This window comes from Cavia porcellus, unplaced genomic scaffold, assembly GCF_034190915.1.
Source record: "Cavia porcellus strain 051 isolate PalLab524CR breed Dunkin Hartley unplaced genomic scaffold, mCavPor4.1 scaffold_1, whole genome shotgun sequence".
NCBI classification, from domain to species: Eukaryota; Metazoa; Chordata; class Mammalia; order Rodentia; family Caviidae; genus Cavia; species Cavia porcellus.
The window spans coordinates 47,713,311-47,736,591 of NW_026947484.1; the positions used below are offsets into that span (position 1 = coordinate 47,713,311).

Genomic DNA, 23,281 nt, shown 5'->3' on the forward strand with positions numbered 1-23,281 from the left:
CAGAACATCAAAGCAGCATGACAACACAACTAAAGACACTCATAAAAGAGGACTTCCAGACCTGCTTCAGAAAGTGGCAGAAACAACGGGATGAGTGGTTTCAAAGTGAGGAGGGGGTGTATTTTGAGTGGGATTCATGGCAATGCAGTTTTTACTGTAATAATTTTTTAAACACCTTACATCACTTTAATCTGTATTAGGTTATCGTAATTTTTTCATTTTTGCTTTGCTTGCCGGGGCAGAGAGTCTCACTGTAGAGCCCAGGCTTCGTTCCTCATGCCTCAGCCTCAGGAGTCCCAGGACACGGGCTCATGCCTGTGACATTCAGTCTTCCTTTTTTTTTTTTTTTGTCTTTTTCCTTTTTATCGTTACCGGGGATCGAACTCACGACTGCCTGCGTGCAAGGCAGACCCTTATGCCGCTGAGCTAAATCTCCAGCCCCTCAGTCTTCCTTCTTACCTGCATCAAAACTCATGTGGGTTGCCACAGAGGATTTGTTTCTTGCCCTTGTCCATTAAGTCTTAGTTCACAAGTTAGACAAAAGCAGATAGGCAAGTGCCACCGCGATAGTAATCTTTAAGACTGAAACACAAACCATAGTTTTTGATCATACCTGGTACAAGCTTCTCAGTCTCAGGTGGCTGGAAACCAGTACTGTTTTTCTCGTGATCCTTCACAAACATGATACAAATCTTTTCTCCTTCTGGCATCTTTACTGTCAGTTTATTTCATATGCTCAACTTTTTAAATCTTTAGACAGTGACAGGAAAGTTCCTTTTGCCCCTACACGAGAATGAAAAGAATTCAACAACACAAAACTAAAAAGGCTTCTGTATGAGATTAACACGGAAAATATGGAAAAAAGAAAAAACTGTAAAAAAGAATTCCTATGGACACATGGCTAAAAGGCTATTTTCTTTAATATATAGGATTGAACAGCTCCAGATGACAATGCAGAGAGCAGATTTCAGGGAGCATGCTATGCAAGTGACTTCCAGATAAAGATGTTGAGCCTTATAACAAACTAAATCAAAATTACAGGGAGAATCTATCAGCTGGTGAAGGCACAGATGTTGGAGTGTGCTGTGTGGAGGAATGGAGAAAATAGACATTTGTGCATGTGAGTATTGCCTCTGTGGAGAGCAGTTTAACAAAATATCTATCAAAATGTCAAATATTGGGTAGCAATCCCATGTCTACAAATTTAATCTGCATGCATAGCTACACATGATATAGGTTCAAAAATATTCCCTGAAACACGGTTTTTAATACAGAAATATTGAAAATAACCAACATGTATCTAAATAGACTCCTGTTTAAACATGGAACTTAAATGAACAACAACAAAAAAATAACTCTTCTGTTTGTACTGACACAAAAACCATTGCCATGATTTTAAAAAATGCAAAGAAAAAAATAAAATAAAAAATGCCAAGAGGGGAACATTTTGTAATATATTCTATTTGCACTCAAAGCCTGCACACAACAGACATGCTTGTACGTGCAAAGAATAGTTCTTGAAAATAGGCGAGAAACAAGTAACAATGCTTGCTTGGATAGAGAACTGCATGGCTGGGGTGGGTCCAGGCGAGATGGATACTTTCTTCTCATTCTATAGGCTTTTTAAAAAATATTTGGGCCAAATAGTATGAATGCATTCCTTGTTCATAATTTGTTAACAAAAAAAAAAGTAAAAAGAGGCAATGTTTGGCACCCATAGTCTCTTTTCAGGACTTAAAAGGAGCGTGTACTTTCAGGCTGAGAGAAAGAACCAGCAAATGCCAGTAGAGAGCCTCAGTGAATGCCCCCTGTGTTGGCATCAAGGACAATGTTCACAGCGTTTTCCAAACCCATCTTAAAATAGTGTGCCGCAAAGCTCTCTGTTCTCAGGCCTTGGTGATTGCTGGTTAGCAGCCGGTCAGGCACTATTTCTCAGAAGCCAACTTGCAATCCTCTATAACGCAGAAGATTGTTTTTCCTGGGCACAATGCTAGGCTTTAGAGACTGACTGGCCCATGGGGTTGACACCCAGCACCTCGCAGGTGGGGCAGCAGTGCCCGGTCTGTTTTCTCATTTTCTCATTCATATCTTCCTCTGGCCAGGCCGCGTTGCCGCTCCCTTTCCTGGGTCCGGCCTGGGACCGAGCTGCAGCTGCGGGTGCCTCCAGCCCTCCCGGTCTTCTCTAGGGGGAGCAGCCCCTGGCTGGCTCCCGGCTGCTGTGACTCACTGCAAATGCTTTGCATTCCGGGATGCTCTGCAGGCTTGCTTCTCCCCAGTGGCTGGGAGTATGAAAGGGAAGAGAAAAAGAGCCCCAAGGCTGCCAAAACACTGCGGGGAAGAGAAGGACACGGTTAGGAAGGCAGAAAAGAGTGCAGGAAGGACCCCAGCCGGTCAACCTCTCCCGCCCGCTCCCTTGAACTCAGCCCTTGGGGGCTAAGCCCCGGGGTTGTGCCAGCCCAGTGAGGCTTCATTCACAGATCCAGGAGCACCACATCCCACCCACAAACCATTTCCTTCTGTCCCTGAAGGGCTGCATAGATGCTGCTCTAGAAAGCAGAGTCCTCTTGTCTGTGTTTAAATGGATTTTGTGTTTGTTAAAAGCTGCTTTTCTCTTTTTTAGTGCTGGGAGTCAAATGCAGGGCCTTGGGCATACTAAGCAGGCGCTCCCATGATCCATCCACCCGGGTCCCTCAAAAACCTTTTATATGACTGTTCTTTTATTTATTGCTTTACTTCTTCTCTTAATTGTTAGGATATCATCTTTAGTGTTTTGGGGGAAAGTTCACGAGTGTCGTGTTTCTTGATTTGATGTTTGGGGGAAAGTCTGCTTTGCCTATACTGTCTTGGATAAGAAATCTTCGTGTTACATTCTGTTAGTCATTGTTCCCTGCCTCCTGTCAATGGAATACTGTGACCATTCTGTTCCCTGTAGATAATCTGATATCTTCTGAATGCCTCAAGAATTCTTTCTTCCCGTTTGCATTTTTGATAGGCAGCTGAAGGTATGTTTCAGCGTTTAATGTTCCACGTGGATGTTTTCGGACACATAATACATTTATTAATTCTGCAGATGTATTTTTCTTTGTTTCAGGGATTACATTAGCCGATTTTCCATTGCTATCACAAAATAAGTGAGACTAGGTAATTTGATAAAGGAAAAAGGTTTATTTAGCTCATAGGTTTGGAGTCTCAATGGACTGTCACATGCATTAGCTCCACTCTGGTGAAGAAAAAGTTCATGTCTTTTCTTTTATTTCAGGTGGCGTCATGATGGAAAAAGAGCTTGTGTGAGAGGAAAAGATCACATTAACAATACTTTAGGAAGCGAGAGTGGGAAAAGTCAAGCTGTGTGTATGTGTGTGTGTGTGTGTGTGTCTGAACTCAGGACCTTCACATCTAGCCCTTTCTACAGTTTTTAAAAAAAGTTTGGAGACAGAGTCACAATGTTGCCCAGGCTGGGTTTGAACTTGCTTTAGCTTTCTTGAGTGCTGGAATCATTGGCATGGGTCCATTCCTGACCCCCGGACTTGCTCTCTTTATGATAAGCTTCTCCCCAGAATGAGCCTCAGGAGTCCGTGAGAACAACCTTAAGGCAAGGCCCCCCAGGTCCTCCCACAAGGCACCACTGGGAACCAAACTTCTAACACCGGAACCCCTGGAGCTCAAAGTAATATGGCAGGGATATCCTCTTGGATATTTTTCTCTTCAGTTTGTTGGGTTTTCTATTTTAGTGTCATTGTGTTGTATTATACCAACTTCATTCTGCATGGCTTACTTTCTTCCTTCTGTAGGGGAGGAAAAATAAGTTTTTCTCTACTCCTCATACTTCTTAGGACAGACCCTTGTAACAGAAGAAAGATTAACAGGAGAAAACAAACAAGCTTACTACCGTGCATGTCTTGTGTATATGTGAGAGACAGAAACACGGAAGCTTTCACTTCAGGCTTAAAAGCAATCACCCACTGACACAAACAAGGAAGGGTGTGGAGAAGGGCAGTGCAGGGAGATGGCCAGGAAATGCCTGGTAGTCAGGGAGAGATCTGTTGTGTAAATCTGAGCTGATGCCTGTCCTAGTTATGAGTCTCTGGTGATTTAGAGTAATCCTTCTCTTCCTGGGCAAAGTGGAGACTCCCTTGCAAATGGAGATTTCCTTTCCAGATACAAATTTTCTTTACAAATGAGTAACACTGCTCTGTTTTTACTGCTTCTGTGTTTGTTATTATTCCTCAATGATGATCCTTATTCCACAATTATATATATTTTAATTTTAATTAATCAATTTATTTTTTGGTACTGGGAATTGAACTTACAACCTCACACTTGCCAGACAGGTGCTTATGCCACTGAGCTAAATCACCGTCTCCCACAATGGTGTATTTTAAGGTAGCTTATTCTGGTCTTCTATGATCACATTTGGTGGTAGCATATTATGCTGTCCTACTTTCCTTAATCTCTTGGTTTTCTTTTCATTAAAAAATCTGTGTTTATTAAGATTACTTCCAACTGGGGGCTGGGGATTTAGCTCAGTGGCATAAGCGCCTGCCTTGCAAGCAGGCAGTCCTGAGTTCGATCCCCAGTACCGATAAAAAGGAAAAAGACAAAAAAAAAAAAAAAAAAAAAAAAGATTACTTCTAGCTGGCTTGGTGATACATGCCTGGAATTCCAGAATTTGGCAGGCTGAGACAGGAAGATTGTTGTGAGCTCATGGCTAGCCTGGACTACAAAGTGAGTTCAAGGCCAGCCTGAACTACATAGTGAAATCTGTGTTAATGAAAAAAAATTTCTTCATGATTTTGTTTTGTTATGAGTAAGTCAAGTTTTAGTTATTTTTACTCTGTTCCTTCCTGCTTTTAATTTATTTATCAGTTTTGTAATTATGTTGTTTCATCTTCACTTTCTTTCAGCTGATTATGCCTTTTAATTTTTTATGGGATATTTGAGCTCTTGTTTTAAAAACATTGTTCGATAGTGTAAAGCATTTACGGGAAAATTTTGTGTTTCTAGTGTTCCTCTAAATTAACTCTTTTATTTATCATATTTATACTCTTTTCTTTTCTTTGGATTTCTACAAAAGCAAGTCTGTTTGTGAAATGGCTTTGTAATTGTTTTCTGTGAGATGAATTTCTATGTAAGATTTCTATTCACTTCTATGCAGGTTTCTTGTTGCTCTGGCTCTATCTGTGTCTGGTTTGTTCCGGTCTGGTTTTCTCTCTGTACCATAGTGTGTGAGAGACACTGTGTGTCCCCTCCCCCTTCTCCATGATCTGTGGCAATGGAAGGGGGTGGAGGGGGTGCACATCACCTGGCAACACTGTGCCATCTTGTTTGGGACATTTGGACTCTGCTTTCCTGAAATTTTATTTCCACATCTTGCATCAGTTTTATTTCACCCAGTTAGAGTTTGTCACCTATGCGTGGGGAGAATGGGGACACTCTTGAATGTAGGAATATTTAATGAAGGAGCCAAGGCCATGCCCACCAGGAATGTCCCGCTTTGGCATGCTGATTATGGTGAGCCAAGATGCTTGAGGCATAGCAAATGCAGGAAGGACTCTCTGACCTCCCCCTTTCTGCCTAAGAGTGGGTCAAAGGATTTGCCCTGCTGGTGCCAGACAGAAAGAACTCTACAAGCTTTAATTTTGTGACTTGAACAATTATTTCTAAGATGGCAATATGTAATCCATTAACTAGTGATTTCCTACTGCGCATTTTTTTATTCTGTAAATCTGTATAACTTGTACCCCTTCACTGTTTTTTTTTTCTTTCTTTTCTTTTCTCCTTAAATAAAAATTAAAAAAAAAAAAAAAAAAGAATGTCATTCTTACCAGGACTCAGCGCTGCAGGAGAACTACACGAATAAGCTTATTAAAATAACCCTATTCCACTGATTTTACCCCTTCTTCATCTTGCCCAGCCATTTCCCCACAATTTACTGTCCCTAACCCCAGTCCCTCTGTCTTGTTATTTCTGCACAAATTTATAATTTCTTTGTCTAAAATGTATAATAGTTTTCTCTCTGTCTAATTCTTCCAAACGTCTTTTCCTCTTGTGAAGTAACAATGTAACAAAATTTACATTTCTTCCTGTTAATCCGCTTTATGTCAGTTTAAGTTTTAGGCCAGAGGCAGATTCTAAGATGGCAGAGGAGGATTTTTCCTTCCCCACCTATTCTGGGAATGAAGAGGGGTGGTCACTGCTGCTGCAGGGAGATCCAGGGCTTCAGACACAAGCCAGAAGAAAGTAAGAATTCTCCCCACGTGGGTTCCCCAGGTCGCTGCCTGCAGGGTCTGCTTGAGCAGAGTCATAAAAATCTCTTCTTGCCCTGTTTACTCTTGTTGCTTTATTTTTTTAATCTCTTCTTATCATTCTCTAAATTTAGATTCGCAGAAGCAAATGTTGTATGACATAATCCTTAGCGTATGGCAACCTGGTACTTTATTTCAAGGATGCCTGCTTCCAGACGACTGGTGCTTTCCTTTGTGCCCTGTGTCATACGGGAGTCAGTCACTCATAGAGTGGACGGAACACAGGTGTAGGTACCTCAGTCCTGTTGCTCGAGTTGGCCTCACATGCCAGTGAGCTGACCAAGCTCACCAGATGGACAGCTGCTGAGACAAACTGTTGTTGGTCTCCAACAAAATGAAACCAGATGCGATTCTCCTTTTGTCTTGTTTCATGTCCTGAAAGCTTGGGCCTGTGACCAGTGAGAACATAGTTTCTGGTCTCCTCTAGCAGGAGGCACAGGTTTCAGTGCATTGCAAGTGGCTGTCGGTACAGCCTGGGAATCCATGACAGCAGGTGACAAGTGGTTAGCTCTTGGAGTGGCGTGGGGAGTTTAGCATAGTAAGAAGTCCCATCATCCATCAGGGGCATTGTTTCAACCTCTGTTGTCTTATTCGAGACCTTGTCTTCGTATTGCTCATCCAGTAACACCTGTGGGTTTGTGGCTGGGGACATTGCTCGGTGTGTCAGAAACTAAAGACACCATTTCCACAAATGAGACTCTTCGTGCCACGGCAGCGAAGGTATTGCTTTTCTAGGCTACATTTGGGAGGAAATGTTTTTGGGTCATGGTGGGTTGTGTCTGCCCCAGTTACTTGAGGAATATCTCTTGCAGTCATGGTAAAGACCAAGTGTAGGACTGTTTCCATGAAAAGGGTGATTGATTTGATTTGCTGTTTGAATAAACAGACCCTTAAAGACTCTGTTCATTGAGAGCCAGATAATGAATCCTTTGAATTGGCAAAAAAATTCTTTTAGAGAAATCTTATCTAAAACTGGGGTCTTACTGGTCCCTATGGAATGAGCACATTAAAAAAAGAGGACCCAGGAGTGTAATACTAGCCATAAGATGCCCTTGGCAAGATTAAAGAACAGACATAGACTAACAACAGAAGTTAAAATCTATGTCCACTACAAATACTCCTCTGAACCCACCTCTGCTCCCTGTCCTGGATCCTCCAGATCTGTGATCTCTGAGCTCTCTGGCTTAAATTCCATTTCTGAAAATCTGGCTCCAAATCCTCAGCAAAATCCCTTTATCCTTAAAATCCTTTTAATTTTCCTAGAAAAATCCCTCAGCTTCCTGGCTGTCTGCTTCAGCTTCCATTTCCCTGAAAGACTTTCTGAGGTAACTCGGGCCTCATCTTCAGACCTCAAGTATACAGGCTTTTGTATTAATGCTGATAGTCAGGAAATAAATCTGGCACAGGAACACATAGTCAGACTTGCTTTGCTGCACTTTATAGCCCGTCCTATTTCCTGGGGCTCTGTGAACCAGCCCTACCTACTTCAGATTTTCCCGTAGGGTGCCCCAAGAGGGTATCCTGGGTGTCTACCACAAGGAATTCAAGTCCCGTACAGGAGCAGATCTTTTATTCATTTTTTTGTACGAGGGATGGAACTTGTGACCTCACACTTGCTAGGCGGGCACTTGTGCTGCTGAGCTACAACCTCAGTCTAAAGTTTAATCATGTATTCCTCATTTTTGTTTTTGTACCAGGGATTGAACTCATAACCTTGCGCTTGCCAAGCAGGTACTTTGCGGCTGAGCTATATCTCCAGCCACCAGATCTTTTAAATTACAAAGTCTTTTTGCTCCCACTTTTAGATTTTTGTAGAGAGGAATTAGAAAGATTGGTGAACATTCGTAATCCTACTCACAGAGATCTCGACAGGCTCCAGGGGTGCATGCTTCCTGTTTCTAAGTATACTCATTATGGTTTTGTTTTTTGTTTGTTTGTTTGGTTTTTTTTTTTTTTTTTGTCTTTTTTCTTTTTATTGGTACTGGGGATCGAACTCATGACTGCTTGCTTGCAAGGGAGGCGCTTACGCCACTGAGCTAAATCCCCAGGCCCCTCTCATTATAGTTTTAGACCTAAAACGTCCTCCAAAAGTCTCATGTGTTCAGAAGTTGGGCTTTGGGAAGATGACTGTGTCCCAGGAGCACCAAACTCTTCAGTGGATTAAATCATTTATGAATGCATAGTTGATATGCTGTTGCAAGGTAGGGTCCATTTGGACGAGGCCGATCACTGAGACTGCACTTTTGAAAAGCGCATCTCTTGTTTTGACTCTTTCTGCATTCTTGGTGCCATAGGTTGAATACTTTTCTACTATGCCATTTCTGCTGTGGAAATAGTCAGCCATGGACTAAACTGTCTGAAACTTTGAGCCAAATATAAGCTTTCATTCTTAAGTTTTGGGTGCCAGCTATTTTTCCTCCCCAGTTACAGGTAAGTGACTAATGTGGAGAACTGGTACGAGAGAAGTGAGGTTATTTCTGTGTTCACATCTAATACAAGGTTCAGAAACCTTTGGACTTGTCTTGTGGGAGGAGTTTGGAAACATTTGTATAGCTTGTAGGTTATTCTGTTCAGAACACAGAAGACCAGAATCCAGAATGGTAACAGGAATGAGGTCACTAACGGCTAAGTTGAGGAGGTTTTTAGTTGGGAATTGAACTTGGGACCGTGCATGTTACAGTGTGATCTTAGTTGTGATATATCTACTTGCACTGACTAAGAACTACATTGCAGATTAGTAAATTCTGGGTGCTTTGTGGGTGATTCGTACATAGTCCATAAATTGATGGAGAAAGACTCACCCCAGATGTGGGGGCACCAACCACTAGGCTTGTAGTGTGGACAGAATAAAAAGGGAAAGAAAAAGAAAGTGTTTCTCTCTGTTCAGAGGAGCTCCAGTCTGCACCATCGTCTTTTGACATTGGTCTCCAGTTCCTTCAGGCTTCTAGCATAGACTCTTCAGCTTTCCAACATGGACTCACAACGGTGACTCTGCAGTGAGCTTCCAGCTCTTCAAACTTTGACTTCTACTGAATCTTCTGGCTTTTTGGTGTACAAGTGGCCATTTTAGATTCTTTTTTCTCTCCAGATGATCATAGGAACTCTTCCACTTTTGATTCTGCAAGGCTTTATATAATATTTATATTTTGTGTTGATTCTGTTCCTTTAAAGAACACTCGCTGATACATGAAGTTCCAGCAAAACAAAACAAACAAACAAAACAACAAAACCATGTCTACATGCTGCCCATGTCTTGAGACTTTCCAAGAGGCAGAGTTTAAGGACAGTAGATTAATAGCTCCAGTAGAGGAAATCTCAAGGTATCCCAAGGTTTAGGCCATAGCATGGATACTCATAACTAGATCTATGTGAGAACTGGGAACAAAAAGCAAAGCCAAAAATATTAGAAAAACTTACACTTTGGCTTAAGAGAATCATATTACAAAGTTGGGGCCAAAGAGATATGGTAGTTACAGAAATTAGCACCATTAAGAAAGACATCAGGGGCTGGGGATTTAGCTCAGCGGCATAAGCGCCTCCCTTGCAAGCAGGCAGTCATGAGTTCGATCCCTGGTACCAATAAAAAAAAAAAGAAAGACATCAAGTACTTTAGGACAAGAAGGAAGATGCCTTGAGGACATCTCAGGAAACAAAACACATGCTCAAGAGAGCAAAGTATAAATATTTCATTTGCGAAGAGAGCCCCTGGGACCCTGCTCAAGAAGGATCACCTAGGGAATAGATTCTCTAGGATTCATTTCACCATACTCATACAGACACTCAGTGGACACTGTAGCTATTACATGGGAGGGCCTGGCTGCTGCTTGAGCTGGTGACAGACCTTGCTTTGTCTATGTGATGCTGATTGTTCAGGCATGTAGAATGCAAGAGCTGTAGGGTCACACAGGCTTCCACATCAAAGGAAGGCTTTGGAGGCCAGGGAGGGAACCTGTGAGAAGGCAGTACATGAAACTGTGGGAATGAAGCTGCAGGTACAGTGGATATCCCAGGAAGTAGGAGATGCCAGGAAATTGGAATGTCTACTGAGGAAAGCTGTGGGACATGAGAGGAGCCAGCTCAAGAGAGCGGATGTGATGGTTGTCATTAGCAAGGCCACAGGGGCAGGGCTGGAATGCACACTCCCACTGGAACTCACATCTTACTGTCATGTGCCATGAGTGCCAGACGTGGAGCTACAGGACTTAATGTTCTCCACAGTGTCTTTCTGTCTTTCTTTGGGTCTATTCCTTTCAATGTCCCCATTTCTTCCTTTTGATATGAGAATATTTACCCTGCACTATTGTCTGTTGGAAGTATCTAAACTTCTTTTGACTTGTACTGGAGCTTACAACTAAGAGATGGCCTTGGGTCTCAGATACTTCCAAGAAATCTTGAAACTGTTAAGACTTTGGAGACTCCTCGAGATGAATTTAATGCAGTTTTCAAAATGAGAAGGATACTGGGTGTGGTGGTGTATGCCTGTAATCCCAGCACTCAGGAGGCTGAGGTAGGAGGACTGTTGTGAGTTCGAGGCCAGCCTGGATTACAAAGTGTGCTCAAGGCCAGCCTGAACTGCACAGTGAGACCCTGTCCCAAAAAGACAGAAAAAAAAATATGAGAAGGACATGTACCTTTTGGGGTTTAGGAGCAGAATGTTATAGTTTAGATCTAGGTGTTGTATAGTTTAGTCTATATGTGTTAGGAGGTTTTGGGAAGGTGATTACATTGTGGGAGCACTATTCTCATCTCTGGATAATCCACCAATGAATTTATAGCTGCATATGCTGCTAGGAGGTCAGGCTCAGTGGGAGGGGATGAGTCCGTGTGGGGAGGTTCCGTGGAGGGTACATTTCTGGATCTTCTTCCTCCCCTTCTCTCTGATACATGGCTGCCATAGGTTGAACGGTTTTCCTCTGCCATTCTTTTCCACCATGCTCTGTCTTACAGTCAGGGGAACATGGACTGAATCTTCCAAGTCCATGAGCCAAAATAAACTTCTTCTTTGGACCTCAGATTTTTTCCTAAGATAGGAAAATGCCTAATACAATCCTGGATTCATTAGACAGGCTGAATTCTAATGAATACAATATTGGGTGTGGGGGGGGATGTTGAAGCTCAGAAAATGATACTCCAAAGTACAGCACGTTGATATAATTACTGCTTCAAGCTGAAAGAGCTTAGGAAGTAGCAAATTCAGGGAGAAGCTCTCTCTCAATCTCTATTATCTAAGTACAGGAATTTTCTTTAGAAGGAATGCACTTGCTTTGAGAACTCTCCCTGTAATCTCATCGAATGGAGAAGGGTAACTCACAAGAAAGGAGTTTAAATAACCCTGTACTTTTCTGAGGACTACAACCCAGGAGACTTTATTTGCAAAGCAAGATAGCCTTTGCTCATAACACATTTTCTTTTCATACTCTCTTAAGGTCTATACCTCCTTCCAGAGGCCCAGAATTCTGTTCCTTCCTGTTTCTATGAGTCTTCCAAACCTCTATATTTTTCTATAACACAGAATACTATTTAATCTTCAATAATTTGGACATATTTTGTGCAGTTTCCAAGCACATAAACAAAATGGTATGTATTTTGTCCTGTTAACCTATTGTTATTTATTTTTATAGACTTAATTCTGAAACTTTAATTCTTTAAAACTTTAAGATTCTTAAATAGGAAAAATATGCCAGGAAAGAGGTATCCAGGCTTCTTCCTGACCCTTCTGTGAAGAGCCAGGAAATGGCTCAGTGAGCAACTAGGACCTGACAGAACAATGATAGAGCTCTCTCCTCCAAGGTGAACTGGGTATAAGTTTCAATCATGATCTCAGAAGGAAGAGAACATCTTATGATGTTCTTTGCAGAATGCTTTGCACAACTTTTCAAAGGCACACGACATTAAACCATAAACCTTCAGAACATAGAAACTTTAAATTTCTGCCTTTGTTGGAAATCCTCACCCTGTTATAAAGAGGCAAATCCAAAATAGTGTGGTTGGCTTGGTGAGTCAGGCTTTAAGTGTTATTATAGAAGTAGCTATGTAATTCTTTTAAAATAGCTTGCAAAAACTAAGAGGAAACACAAGACTGAAAATCAATATTTCTTGCTTAGCAAATTGAACACTTACAAAAATGAAAGCATGGCTTCAAGAATAACTCAAAAATCTTCTAATTTTTCTTGCCATCCACAGAATCTTCCCTATTTGCCTCTAGATAGTAGAAAAACCCAAGACACTGGAAAAACAAACACCTTGGATTTAAGAGAAAGAAAAGCTTAAGAAATGATCTTAGACCTGAACATCATGATACGTTTCATTCTTCTCCTTGTTTGACAATTCTCCATTAATTGACAGGCCCAGTTAATCCTCAATTGTACCTCAGAACACATCACTAAATTTAAAGTGAAGAACAGTGAATTGCATTTCTTAGTTGACACTGGTGTGACTTTCTCTATGATCTACTCAGAGGATTTATCTCTTGCCTCTGATGTTCACATTGTGATTGTGTCTAGGTAACCTATTTCACTACCTACATCTCAGTCCACCTAAAATCCTTCGGCCACTTCAACACCATCCCAATTCCCTAGTTTCTGACTTCTAACCAGAAAATATCTTCAATAGAATTCTTTCATGAAAATTGAATTCCAGTGCACAGTGAGAAAGGTGTTTTTTTTCTTTGATCTGAGAGCAAACTGAACCTTGTTCCTTCCTGTAATGGAAACTCACCTCAGTTTAAAATCCACCAAAAAGGATGCAACTTTAAAAGATGCCCCAAGAAGCCCCTGGTTGTGACATGAATGTGAGGTTGGACTGCACTAAAGTACAGAGTCTATATGCATTGCTTGGAGAGGAGCAACCTTTCCCATAAGTAGCCCAGTACTCTCTCTCTCAGGAGATGGAATTGAATGCATAATTGACTCTTTTACAGCAGATGTTCTTATCTTTACTTCTTCACTCTGTAACACCCTGTGACTATCAATGTCTATCAGCTCGAGTGGATTAAGACCCACCTGGGAGATTAGTGGAGCACAGTTCTGGGGATGCCTGTGAATGACTGACATAGAGGACAGCAAATCGAGGAGGCAGATCTACCCTGGATGTAGGTGGCATCAATCCATTTGTTTGTAGCCTGGATGAGATAAAAGGTGGGTGGAAACTGAATCACTCTTGTTTTGAAGAGCTCTAGTCTTTGTCATTGCCTTTGTAGATCACCAGTTTCTGCAGCCTTCCAATGCAGACTTGCTCCCAATGCAGTGACTTTCCAGGCTTTGATCTTGGAATGGGGATGCATTCTGGATCCCTCTTGTTCTGCAGCTTTTTCTTCTTGGGCTAAGAAACTACTGGATCCTCCAGCTCTCCAGGGTGCAGACGCCCATTGTGTACTCCTCTGCCTCTGATCCCTCAGACACCATTGTGAACTGTTCCGCCTCTGATCCTAGTACATCCTAGGATCTAGCTCAGCCAGTACATACTAGTTTACCTAGTACATCCCTTTACAACCCCAGTACAACCCTAACTAATACACACCCCACTCTTGTCAGTAAGGACAGAAGGGAGATTTGATTACATGGAAATCACATCTACTGATTTGTTCATGATCCACCAGTCAAACATAGTTTTATAATTTCTCAGAATCCCAAATCCAGCTACCATTCTTACCTCACTTCCTGCCGACAGAGCCCGGTTTACAGGAACTGACCTCTGCCCAGCTTTCCTTTTGCACCCTGGCTTGAACTTTCTCTTCACGTTTACACTTAAAGCTGGGGAGGTGGTGAGAGGACACAGATGTATCTGCTCAGGGATGAGGTAAATCTTTCTCAGCATTTTTCCAAGTCCGTGAAGCTGATGTAAGCCCTGAAGGCTTTACTAACTTCACCCTTGCCCAGGATGCTAAAGACCTCTTTACTTTGTGACCAAAGTCACAGGGTGCTCCCCGCCCAGCTAAAGTAGCCTCCTTATTTAAGTGTCACTGGGTACACACAGCTATTACCTACTCAGGATGCCAGTTGTCTCAGGGCATTCAAAGATTTACCTCAAAGCACCTTAAATAATTCTTGTCCATGTCTCTTGCCAAAATGAAAAAATGACCGTGGACATCTCCAGAGACTATTGGCCATTGTTAAGACAAATCCTATTTTTCCTGCCCTTGCTAACCTTCCCTGCGCTCTCCTTCAGACACCACTTCTGAGCCCGTTTCCTGGCCCTCAGAGGCATTTGCCTCCTTGGAAGCTTTAAAAATCAGCATTGCTGCTCTTGGCTTTCCTAATTTTGACAAACCTTATCACCTACGTGGCTGTGAAGATAATGCATTTCTGCAGGCATTCTAGGATAACTTTTTGCATCTCAGATGTGTCCTGTGACGTATGTTGCATGTCAGTTAGGTGCAGTGATTGCAGACATGCCCCCACGCAGCAGGGTAGTTGGTAAAGTCAGTGTTCTTACGTTAGACTCTCTTACCCACCTGTGTGCTCTTCAGGCTGTCTCCTGCTATAAGTTCATAAGACAGCGCTTTTCTGTACAGCAACAAACCTCTCACGAGCAGGTCCTGTTAACCAACCCCTCTGTCATCTTACTTAATCGTACTTCAAATCTGGCTACTCTACTACCTCTCCCTGATGGGGGGCAACCTCACTCCATTTCACATGATGCCTTGCTGCTCAGAACTGATTCGAAACCATTAAAATGTCTCTTTGACCCCACTTTTAGACAATGCAGACTTCTACATTGTGGTAGCTCCTGTAGGTGCAATTTCCAGGGAAACATGGTAACTGGCAGGTTTTTCCACATGAGATACTTTCCGCATTCTCTTTGTCCACTGGAAAGCCAGGCCAAAGCTGCTGAACTTAAAGCAGCTTCTATCTCTTGCACACTGTGAAAGGAAAAAGTGGCACTATTTAAACAGACTCTTGATATATGCCTTGGAGCCCCCCATTCTGTTGGGTACAATCTGGAAATCCCTCAGCCTCTTCACGTCCGCTGATTCTCCTATTGCCAATAGATACACAATTGCTGACTTATTACAGGCTATTTGCCTCCCTACTAAGACTGATATTGCTCATTTGTGGAGGATCACCATGACAGTCCTCTTTGAAAGAAGATCATTTGTCTCCTTTTCAGCTAAACTTGGCCCTGATTCCATGTATTGATGTGTATAGATAGAGCTGGCTAGGAAAATGCTCTACCCCCTCAGGTGAATTTAGGCAATGGAGATGGGTCTGGCCCAGGTGCTGATGTGCAGTCTTTGAAGCCGTGGGACAGGTCAGTAACACCCAGCCTGTATCTCCTACTACCACTAAGTGTGAGCTAGGCCGAGAGATGCCGAGCTGTCAGCTGGGATTGAGTCTCAAGGAAAGAGAAAGAGGCTGTGACATCCCAGGACAGGAAGGCCAGATATTAAAGGCGAGGCAACCAATCAAAACACAGGATGCTTCCTCACGCTGTGTTGGGTAGAATTCTCCAAACTTAGAGGCCACCCATTGCTAGAATCTGGTATTTTTCCTAATAATTTTCCCTGCATATTGCAGAGGTGCTATTGTACCTCCTATTGACCCCAGCTCACAGTACTCACATGCTTCCCTCCATCCTCACAGTCACTCAACCCCAAGCCACTCCCCCTTTGATGAATTAATGAGATCCGTGTTCAGCCCTGGGTTGAGGCTTTTGTTCCAGTTAGCGTGGTTCTGCCTGGACTTAGGACCCTCTTGGCTCGCCACAACTGCAGATATGTTTGGTCCTTTACTCTCATGTTGGGTTGCTCTGGAACTGGTAGATTAGAATTTACTTATCAGAATTCCAATACTTTTCCCTGGAATCACAAACACAAACTCCTCTGGGCTGTGATGAAGCTGGAGCCGGCTCTCATTCTTCATCGTTCAGCCTACATTAAAGAAAATAATACTGTAGCTTTAGAGAATGACAGGAGTGACCAGGCTGCCGAATGCATGGCCAAAGACAGACCTTTCTATGCTTTTCCCACCAAAGCTAGAAACCTGCTATGTTTCAGTGTGGCTTGTCCCCCTTGGGTTCATGTGCTGGAAGCTTGGACCTCAGCGTGAGGACGTTAACAGGTGGTGGAACCCTCAAGAATTAGGATCTAGCAGGTGGTCAGTAAGTGATTGGAAACCAGGCCTTCAGAAGAGATTAAGGTGTTGTCTTAGTCACTTTTCCTGCTGATGGGGTGCAACTGCTGACACCTACAATTTAAAGATGGGGGAGCTTTTTTTGGTTCAAGGTTACGGTCTATGGTCAGCTGATTCCCAGGCAGAATGGCACAGCAGAGGGACGTAGTGGAGGAAAAGCTGTCACATCAGGGCAGCCAGGCAGCAGAGAAAGAAGGGAGGAGCAAGGAGAGAGACACACTTCCCAGATCACATCCATGGTGACCCGTGTCCTCCAACCAGAATCCTCCTCCTGACAGCAAGTCGGCTATATCACCCCCTTGATTTCATGACTTTTCAAAAGCCCCACTTTGGAGACATTCTTGAGGTTTCTAAATTTTTTTAAAAATTTTATGAAAAAAAAGTAAAACAAAATTTCACAAGATTGCATAGTCACCTTTAAAGTATTTATTCTCAGCACAAGATATAGGCATTAACATTTCTCCAGTCATGAGCACAAAGCTTCCTTTGCAGTGAGCTAAGAGGCACTAATAGTATAACTGACTTGCATTTCTTCCCCTTTGCCCTTCCGCGTTTTCCCCTTTCCCCAATCCTAGATCCTTTTTCCTTTTGGGGGGACATTCTCTTGATCAAAACTGTAATAGTAATTTTCATAAGACACTGCTTAGTTTCTACTAGACATTTGTTATAAAAGAGCAAGATTGGCCCCTTCCCACTCTTTAGCTCCCTGTTTTACCATGGGATTTTTTTTTCTGGGATACCATCTATTGTGTGACACAGCCAAGGGTGACCTCTCCAGAACCAAGTAGATACTGGTGCCATGCTCTTGAACCTCCAAACTGATGAACTAAATAAACCTCCTTCCTTTACACATCATCAGCCTCAGGTAGCAATGGAAAACTGACTAATCTCCTGCCTTTTTCTCTACCTGATTCCACAGTGAATAAATTGTTAACAGAGCCTGGTACTGTACTTAATTGGTACTGTATTTCTTTATGGACTGAGGAACTCATTTTACAGCAGAAATAACTACTTGCAGGCAAAAAGTTTGAGGATACTCATTAAGATTTCACGCTCTGTATATTCCTGACCCTCAGGGTAAGTGGAACATAAACATTTAGACATAAAAAGGAATTTAGGGAAAAGAGAATGAGAGAAGTGGGATTGTTTTCACTGCCTCAGTGAGTGTGGGATTGTGTGTAGTATGATGAGGAGCTCAGAAACTAAGCAGCTTGTGCCCAAAGGGAGGAAGGTGCTTTTGACCACTGTCTCCCAGTGGAAGCTGAGATAGTGGAAGCTCACTGTAGCTCCCTATGGCGCATCTGTAAGGAACAAATGCCTCCCATTCACCTGGGATCTTGATTATTATATGCCTGGGTGTAGTTCTGTTTTGGTTGTAGGTGGCTGGAGTTCTGTATGCCTCCTATATCTGAATATCTTTTTCTTTTCCTATGTTTGGGAAGTTTTCCTTGACTATTTCTGTGAATAGCCTTTGTGGTTCCTTTGTTTGTACCCCTGCTTCTTCATTCACAGTATTTGTTCTTAAGTTATAGATCCTCTTATTGTCTTCTAGCCTTTGTATTGTTACTGCTTATTTACTTGTTATTTTTAAGAAATTTTTCCTTTCATAATCCCACATTGCAAACCTGTCTTCCAGTTGGATAATCTATCCTTAGTTTCTTTCTAGCAGTTTTGCCAGCTTTCAATGGAGTTTTTAATTTCCTGGTAATCTCTTTGAACCTGCTTCATGTATTCTATGTTTTCTCAATTTTCTTCATCAAACAATTCTCCCCTTTTTTTGTGTTCCTCCATTCTTCCATCTGTTTTTTCTTGAGAGGTGCTTAGCATTTCTTTTATTATTCTATTTATATCTTGCTTTACATGGTTAAATACTTCACTTTTGAACTTGTCTATGAGTTCTTGAAGATACCGCTTTCTGTCCACTGGTGCCGTGTCTGATATTGCATGTTTGCTGTCCTCAATCTTTGCACTTACCTTTCCTGGATCAATGTTCTCCGGGTTGGGGGCTAGGGACCCTTTCTTTTTTTTTGTCTTTTTCCTTTTTATTGGTACCAGGGATTGAACTCACAACTGCCTGCTTGCAAGGCCGGCACTTATGGCGCTGAGCTAAATCCCCAGCCCCTAACGACCCTTTCTTGTTGCCTCCTCCTCTCATATTTTTTGTTCCTTCCATACAAATGTATATAGGAAGCCCCAGTTTCTTTCTTTTTTGGTTACAGTTCATCTGAAATGTGCTGATTAGGTGCTCCTGCCCACTGCAGTGTATTATGGAGGTACTGAACAGGGAAGCCTATGCTAGGCCCTATGTCAGTCAACCTGCTGAGGGCTTTACTGCATTAGGGTATGCTGCCAGGTGGTTTGGGCTAGTCTTTTGGGTCTCAGTCCAGGGCGTGACCCAGGTCAAGCACTCCCCACCAATCCTTCTTGAGAAGGGAGCAGCTGACTGAAGTCACTGCAGCTCCTTGTTCTTGCCAGTCTGTCCAGTCCCAGAATGTCATCTGTTGGATCCCCTTTTTTCCTATGGAAAGGTTTTATTCCTGTTACTCACTGCAGGTTGATGCAGGTTCCCCGCCAGCTCAGTTCTCTGTTCAGTTCATCCCCGTCCTCACTGCAAGTGCATTTCCACTGAGTTGAAGCAGCAGGATTTCAGATGACTTGGTAAGTCACTGCCACACAAGTTCGGGCACTGCAGCGGGAGCCTCGAGTCTTTAGCTGTTCTAATTGTAGCACTTGGACTGTATGTTTGGTTGGTTCTTCTTACCTTGGGTCAAGAGGATTCATCTCCCTCTGTTCGGGACTCCCCACACTGTATTATGTTGAATTCTAAGTTGACTATCTTAGGGAGCCTCTGTAGCCTGCTGTTATCTATCCACCATCTTTATTGGACTTGAGGACTAAATTTTTAAGGTGATGAATAGGAATATGCCGATTACCCTGATCTGATCACTACACATTGCAGACCTGTATTGAAATACCATCTTGTATCTCTTGAGAAAAATTACTACAAAAAGTGAAGTACAATTATTTTATGTCAATCTTAGAAAATTAAAAAGATATTCTCAACAAATTAACCCAAATTAACAAAATGAAAATGCCTATGTAATAGATATTTGTAATTTAGGTTACCTACCACTCAAACACTTTTCTTATTTGGGGAAACCCTAAAATAATAACAGAGAAGCCACTGGGTGTGGTGGCTCATTCCTGTAATCCCAGCACTCAGGAGGCTGAGTCAGGAGGGTAAGTTCAAGTTTGAGACCAGCCTGAGCTAAAAAGTGAGCTCAAGGCCAGCCTGAATTGCATAGAGAGACCTTGTCTCAAAACAAAACAAAACAAAAAATCAAAAACTAAAACAGATAAGCCCTGAACTGTGGGGGTCCAAAGGGCAGGTAACCCCTCAGGAATATGAGCAAGGACAGCCAATCAAATGCTGCCACGTGTGATTTTTATATCCAGGGTGTGATGCTGCAGGTTGGATCTACCAGAGTGCCTTGGAATGGCTCTGCATGGAGGAATCTGGCAAGCAGAGCTGCATGGCCAGTGACAACAGAATTAAGCCCAGGCAGCAGTGTTCTTCGGTGGTGATGCTGCTCCTGGGGAGGTGGGCACCCTGCTGGCAGCTGGCATGTGCTGTGGCAACTACTTTGTTTGGAACTTGCCTCACTGGGTCTTCTCTGACTCATTTCTACTTTTTTTTGGTGCCGGGGATCAAACTCATGACCTCGTATTTGCCAACCAGGCACTTATGCCGCTGAGCTAAACCCCCAGCCTCATTTCTACTTTTTAAATTACTTTATTTTTAATTCTAGGAGCCACTAGGTACCCTTCCAATATATTCCATTTCTGCTCAGGTTAACTGTAGCTGGTTTATTGTTTACAGTTAGGAGCTGTGAGAAATACACCAGATGGCTGAGTAAAGGATCCCAGATTCCAGAAGAGGCCTGGATACCTGGTAATTCATCTGAAAAAGACCTAGAATTTGTAGTGGTCTGTAATGTAGTGGGTGTCAAGAAAATAGCTGGCAGGACAAAGGAGGCCAGATTCTGGTGTCTTAATTTCGCTCTTATCTAACTACAATGAGAGTGTATTTTCCTGGCCAAAATGTTATTTTAAGGCAAACAGATGGATTGAGATGCGTTCAGTGTGGGCATGACCAGGAAGATAAGTCTTTAAATGAGAAGCTGGAGAAATTAGGAGGAAAAAAAAAGCCACAAAGAAAGACATTCTGTGACCCTTTTAAATTTTATTACCATTGGTATAATTTTATAAACATGTCATGGTATAAAGGACAGATGCAAAATGATTTTCCGCATAAAACAAGATTTGACATTCATGTAGTAGGCCCTCTGTGGCTATCACATAGTGTGACAGAAAATGAGAGATGAGATGTTCCAGGTGGGATTAGCAAGAGAAATGATCATTGCTTGAGTACTAAACTCCTGCTCCTGGTAGAAAACCCCAGTACTTCCTGGACTGTAATCAGAGAGGAAAACTTTCTGTCCAGGAGCCCCTATTTACAGGGTACAGGTAGTTCCCTCCCCAAGTGTTCATAAAATAACCAGCTATTCCAAAGACTCCAGATAACTCACATTTTCCATTAGGAGAGACATACAAACTTAAATTTACTGAAACAGCCCTGAGATGTACTACTGTGTACAGTCATATCCTTGTCTACCTTGGCATTTTAGCTTGAGTTAAAGTCTGTTAAGAGAGAATCCTTTGGTCTTCTGATTTCTAATGTGTTCAAATGAATAATAAACCCACACCCTGTTCCTTCCTTACAATTTAATAGTGAATCTCAAGTGTGATTATCACAGGTAGCCTCTGTGATTGCTTTGAATTAATGAAGAATAGAAAACTTCAGGTAAGGGGCTGCGGATTTAGCTTAGTGGCATAAGCACCTGCCTTGCAAGCAGGCGGTCGTGAGTTCGATCCCTGGTACCATTAAAAAGATTAAAAAAAAAAAAAGTTAAAAAAAAAAAAAAGAAAACTTCAGGTAAGAAATAGGGAACTTCCCTTATATGTGCATACATTACTTGCACATGTCTCCCCCCCCAATGTGGAATGTGGGAAGTGAAGAAATGGAGGATAGTGAAAGGATTTTGGCCTAAACACGGCAGCAATGGGAGGCTGGGAGGCAGAACCAGGCTCTATCTTGAGGTCACCTTCCCCACCCCTAGGCAATTTACCTGTGGTGCGAAATGAATTCCAATGGGCTACCTGTGCAGCAGTAATGTCCGTTAGGCACCAGACCTAAGCTATATGTATGCCCCCCCACAACAGGTGCCCAGCAGAGAGAAAAGCCAGACCTCAGTGGTTGGGGGAGAGTTCTCTCTCCACATTCTTAAAATAAAGGGCACTTTTATTTCAAATTTCTATCTTTTTAGCTGCGCCAAAAATTCTATCAGTTGGTTCCCCAACTGGGAATGGCAGGCAAGTGACTCCTGGGATCCTCCCAGTCTGAGTCCTCGGCCTATTCACGGACCGGACTGCATCCTGGATTAACTCCTCACTTCTCAACACACAGGAGCTGCTCAACTTGTTGCTGCTGGTTTGCAAACAACACCAGTCTAATTCATTTACCCCAGGTGAGCTAATTCTGTCCAAAGATTACTCTATGGTGGGCCAGGCCCCACGCCAGATTTTCTTTTTGTCCCTGAACTGGGGTAGCAGCTCTCACATCCCTTGGGTAGCCCTGAGGCAGAGCTGTTACTGTAATCCTTGGGAATTCCACTCCTGCCTTTTGGTGACGATTAAAAAGCATGAGTTTTGGAACCGATTAACCTTGTGTCCAAAATATTACGTGATGACCTCTTATATTGGCCATGGTCCAGGTTGGCTCATTTTACCTTAATTGAACACACCTCTGGGATGCATAGTTCAAAAGGCTACCAAAAACGAAACAGCTGATCTTTTGTTTATGCTTATCATCGTGGCTCAAGTTGACAAAAACTCTCCATCGTTAGGCCTTTAAGAATGTGTCCCTCTTTCCCTCTGCTCCTCCAGGATCCCTCCCTCTCCCCACATTTAGGAGGCAGCTTCTTTCTTTATAGCTTCTCACTCATATCTCACACACCATATTCCGAAGCTTTCTCAGTGCTGTCCTTCACCCATTTCTCAACCCCTCCCCGCTGTATGCCAGCCCGCCTCTCCCTGAGCATGCGGTCAGGATGAGGGTGGTACGTGCAGACAGCTTGGGCTGCATGTTGGCGGGGCAAGCATAGTGTGCACCTACTGGGGCTGCACAGGCTCCTCTGGGCTCTCACACCGTGCGTCAGCTCTGCGATCCCCCTGTGGGCTCCAGGCGCCTTCCGAGCAGCCCCATTCCCCAAGTCCCATACCCCTAGCATGCTTGGCTCAGGCCAGACCTGAGCACAGGGAAGCAATGGGCTGCTGTGGGAGTAAAAGGGGCCAATGGCTGTCTGGTGAGGTGGGGCACCTGGCCATACCTTCTTTTTTTTGTCTTTTTGAGACAGGGTCTCGCTATGCAGTTCAGGATGACCTGGAGCTTACTTTGTAGCCCAGGCTGGTCTCAAACTCAAAAGGATCCTCCTCCTCAGCCTTCTGAGTGCTGGGATTACAGGCGTGAGCCACCACCCCCGGCAGCCCTTCTTTCTTAACTCTCTGAGCTAACCAGGTTCCTTTTCTGGTATCCTTATTTCAAGAGATCTCTATTAGGGTTCACACCAGTCTTATTTATTATAGTTCAAATTGGCCAAATATATTTAAGTGCACTCTGATTTTATAAGATATATCTGTTGTTTGTTCAGTCCATTTATAATGTACAGATCATCTGTCCATGTTTGTCCATTTGCCTGCTCTATAAACAGCTGTTCCTTTTATTTG

The 23,281-nt window shown here is 42.9% G+C and overlaps 1 pseudogene; it reads right to left on the minus strand.

Moving 5' to 3' along the window:
* Positions 1–444: 444 nt before the first annotated feature.
* On the minus strand, positions 445–560 carry LOC111757411 (small nucleolar RNA SNORA40; annotated as a pseudogene).
* Positions 561–23,281: the final 22,721 nt, after the last annotated feature.